At 36.7% G+C, this 4,658-nt stretch overlaps 1 pseudogene; it reads left to right on the top strand.

Moving 5' to 3' along the window:
- The first annotated feature begins 394 nt into the window (after positions 1–394).
- On the top strand, positions 395–938 carry LOC110314415 (annotated as a pseudogene).
- The last annotated feature ends 3,720 nt before the right edge of the window (positions 939–4,658 follow it).

Genomic DNA, 4,658 nt, shown 5'->3' with positions numbered 1-4,658 from the left:
AGCCTTACAACTTTGGGTAAGTTTGATCCTGAGAACCTAAAGAAAAACTGGCGAATGTTTTACTGTAATGTTCTCTAACTTCAATACAAGCTGGATGATGGGAAAACGGCTAAATAAAATCTTAAAACTCTAATACAATCCTACAGATGGATCTATTTTCTATAAATCAAAGAAAATGATCTAAAATGCCTGATGTTCAGGTCTTCGTTGCTCTTTATCAGTGTAATATAAATACATACATACTACTATATATATTACAATATGTAGATTAAACCCTACTGGGTGCATTAAGTGTTAAAACTTTGTAGCTCTGAGTCATAGTTTTATGCTCTCAGCTGGGTGCAGTCATCCAGGACCACACATTGATCTTGTCCTGAGCTGAAGATGTGAACAGCAGAAAGAAGAGTTCGTTAGTGTATGGGTCCACAACCCCAGGGTATAGGAGGAGGATTTTTGGCACTCTTACATCGACTATGAGATATATATTCACACAAATAGCATGTGTTTTACAATGAAAACATCTGTGTACAAAAAAGGTATAGAGAATATGTGTGGCTAAGACAGACTCCAAAGCAACGCATTACCAGAACTTCCATCTAAAAACCTATTTTTCAACATGAACAATCGCCAGCATGTCGACCAGAGCCACCAGGGAAGATTTAAAAGTCCTGCAGAATGCTCTCTTGTTTTCCAATAGCAGCCTCCACCTCTTCCTGTAGAGCCATCTGAAGTCTGAGGACATTGAAGCATGTGTTTCTGGGCAGACCAAGTACTTGGTGGAGGAAGCAATTCACAAGTTTGCCTTAATGAATAGATGGCTCCCCGAAAAAGATGAAGAAAAGTATAATTCAGAAAGTTCATCTTCTGGGCTTGGACACAGTAGTGATGACAGCAGTTATCATGGATGTAAAATGAGCCCAGCTCTGCAGGAGTCCTGAAGAGGAATTCTAAGGCTACCACCTTAGGAACGAAATTGTGCCCAGCCAGAAAGAATGCTTGTTCATAATAGATTCTTACCCAATGCCACTGTCAGTATCCCAGGTAGTGAAATTCTTAAAGTGGTGGGTTTTTATTATTATTAGTTTTATGTTGTCTAACTAAGCTTCTGTGTGAAGCGATAAGGTGTGTGAATGCCACAGGACCCTTTATTACCATCCCATACTTGTAAACATGATCCTGCTGTCAAGTGAAATGAGTTACATGCTATATATATACACATACACACAGTTGGTCTTAACTGAATTTTAAAGAGCTAGGTAGCATTTAAAGCCAGACAAGGCATCCTTGTTGTGTCAATGGGGAAGTTACTGTAAACACGGTGTGCAACTGAAGCCTGAGTACAGAGTTACAGCACAGCAGACTGCCTGCCTCTCTGACACGTGGCTCTTGTTTTGTAGGAACTTCTTCTTTGGAAAATACTTTGCTTTCAGGTATTTGATTGAATGTTTAAGAGTATTTAAGATTTCCAGTATACTGTATTATGTGTAAATGGAAAATGTGTCTTACAAATAGAGATGTACTAAAACAAAATTTACATCTTAAGAGGAAGAAAAACAGAAGTGTTTGTAATTTTGCTTAAATTTGCCATACACAGATTTAGAAATACATTCTCACTGTCCAACATCAGTGAAAACATGGCTTCTAACAAGTCATTCTTTTACCATTGTGCAATTAAAATAAAAGCTTATGATTTGTTTTCTAACATTTAAAAAAATGTACATTAAAAAAAATCACCAGGTAACTTCTGTCAGTGGGCGCTCCTCACTGTTCATTTTTTTCAGTTAGAAGAAAGGTTTTTTTTGTTTTGTTTTGTTTTATGAGAGTTAGGTTTACCCATAAATATTTCAATAATTTTGGTGTTGGGTTGCTAACGTTAGAGCTCATTCCATGTTTTAGAAGCCCTTTCTTTTTAGGTGTCTCCCAGAGGATTGCCTTAATTGGAATAAAATATTTTTTTAAGTGGCCTAAAGATAAGATGTCTTGGGTCCACCATGAACTTCCAGTTTCAGATGAGACAGCATTTTTCCTGGGATAATTAGCCAAGGGCTTCCCAGAGTCTTCCCAGAAATCTCTGGGAGCCAGCCGATGTGGGATAATTTGTTGCTTCTAATGAATGGCTCCCACTCTCATGGCTGCAAAAACTGCTGCAAAAAGTAGCCATTTACTTGGGTACTTAAGAGTTATTGTATTAGAAAAAAGTTACTGAATTGTCCTATGAGAGACTTGTTACAGAATTGGTAAAAAAAAATAAATGAAAAGAAAAGAAAAGAAAAGAAAAGAAAAGAAAAGAAAAGAAAAGAAAAGAAAAAAAGAGAAACAAACATTAAATTTGGAATAAAAAGGTTTCCTTTTTTCAAGTTCTGTCTAAAACATTATTAAACTTGTGTAAATATTTTGATTTATGTCATAGATCCTGTTAACCACGTCCTCTAATAGTCTTTATTTTAATGCTGAAAGAAAAGGATTACGCAGCTCTATGTCAAGTTTCTGAGCGACCTCCACTCCTCAGCAGCATAAATGAATTCACATCATTTATGTCTCACGGCATTTTTGGAAAGCATAAATTGTGATATCAGTTATCATACTACTTCTTGATGACGTAATGTAACCTTCAAAGTTAATATGAAGTGATGCTTCATATCTCCTCCGGAACTCCATAGTCACTGTTTTCACATTAAACATAGAATAAAAAGAGTAAAGCTTCCTACTGCCTACCCACTCCCATACTTAAAACTCCCAAAGGAAATGCCTAGACCTTCAGGAAGAATTAGAGTTCATGTTCATTTTCAGCCACAGACCCTCAGCAGTAAGAAAAACAATGAATTTCTTAGGCAAATGGATGGAACTAGAAAATATCATCCTGAGTGAGGTAACCCAATCACAAAAGAACACACATAGTATGCACTCACTGATAAGTGGATAGTAGCCCAGAAGCTCTGATTACCCAGGGTACAATCTGCAAAACATGTGAAACTCAAGAAGAAGGAAGTATACTGCCTTATGCTTGTGAATCAAGATGTGAGTTCTCACATTCTGCTCCAATGCCATAACTGCCTGCTTGCTGCCATCTTCCTTGCCACAAAGATCATAGATTCACCCGCTGAAACTATAAGACCCCAAATGAACTCTTTCCTCTTTAAGTTTCCTGGTTTATGCTGTCTTAGCACAGAAATACAAAAGTAACTAAGACACTATGACATAGCTCTCATCTTTCCTTAGGAGATGATGTTCATCTAGAATCAGTTCTGAGATAAAACAAAACAATATTGTAATAAGCATAATAAAAATGCAGTTTAAGTATAAAATAACCTGATTAAAATTTTTATTACAACCAAAGCTGTACCTAATAACTAAAACTTAGTAACATTACTTACTTAAAATAATTAAACATAGCTTTAGAATCCTATAACACCCATTAAAGTGTATATAAGTCAAAACTAAAACCAATGCTTGGCTCTACACATCTAAAAAAGATGCCACCTCAATCTGCCCTGGACTTAAAAGTCTCCCCCAAAATCCTAACCCTCAAATAAAAAACTTCTATTCAAAACTAAACATTACCTTCAGCTAAAATACATAACACAAACACACAGCCTTAAAAAGAAGCTTAAAACCATAATTTAAATTTAAGATATAAGCATTATATAACCTTCAGCATAAAATATAACTTTATTATACTAACTACACACACACACACACACACACACAAACACAGACACACAGATACACACACACATGTGGACTGGAATATATACACTGATTGGGGGAAAGACCTCTATTAGAAATCTTCCTGGAGCTCTTATTCACTGGACAGAGGAAGGTTGCTATGTGAGGATTCCAACCAATGTGTATGATAAACTTTGGATGAACTCAGAGATCCTAAGATTTTTATGCTTTTCAAAACTTGAAAATAGGCAGAAGATGAAGTTTTAAGTGGAATTCACTCATTTGTTTACTTGAGATACCAGTAGCTGGAAAAGGACCTCCATGTCAGGGAGTGGTGTAGGAAGCTGAGACGTCTCAGTTATAAACTCGACATTTTCCAGATTCTCACTGCTCATATCACATAAGAAGATTTATGGTCTCTTCACTGCATGAGCGTACTTTGGCCTCCTAAGATCTTTCTCCAAAGGATTTTATAGTTACTTAACCAAATCCAGGAAGAAGTGATCTTTCACATATGCCCAGTACTCCTTCTGAATGTATAAATATTTTTTCTCCCTACCCTCATTTCCAAATCTTACTAGGGATGAAACCTTTATCTGTATTTCTGCACCAAAGCATTCTTTCCCAAGGTTACTCATATCTTACATAGCCCTGGCATAAAATCACAGCAAATTACAATGTAAATTTTTCACTACCAGCTTGTGGCTACATTTTGATAATGCCCACGGTCGAATTGTAGAAAGAAGACTGACTGATAGTACTAGGTAATCAAGTTTTATCTAATTTGATTCTTTTTTTTCATTTATTATTATTTACATTTGAAATGGTATCCCGAAAGTTCCCTATACCCCCCCGCCCCTGCTCCCCTACCCACCTACTCCCACTACTTGGCACTGGCCTTCCCCTGTGCTGGGTCATATAAAGTTTACAAGACCAAGGGGCCTCTTTCCCAATGATGGCCGATTAGGCCATCTTCTGCTACATATGCAGCT

The sequence above is a fragment of the Mus pahari genome, chromosome X, assembly GCF_900095145.1.
Source record: "Mus pahari chromosome X, PAHARI_EIJ_v1.1, whole genome shotgun sequence".
NCBI lineage: Eukaryota > Metazoa > Chordata > Mammalia > Rodentia > Muridae > Mus > Mus pahari.
The sequence above is the reverse complement of the archived record's forward strand: the minus strand, read 5'-3'. Positions and strand labels throughout refer to the sequence as shown.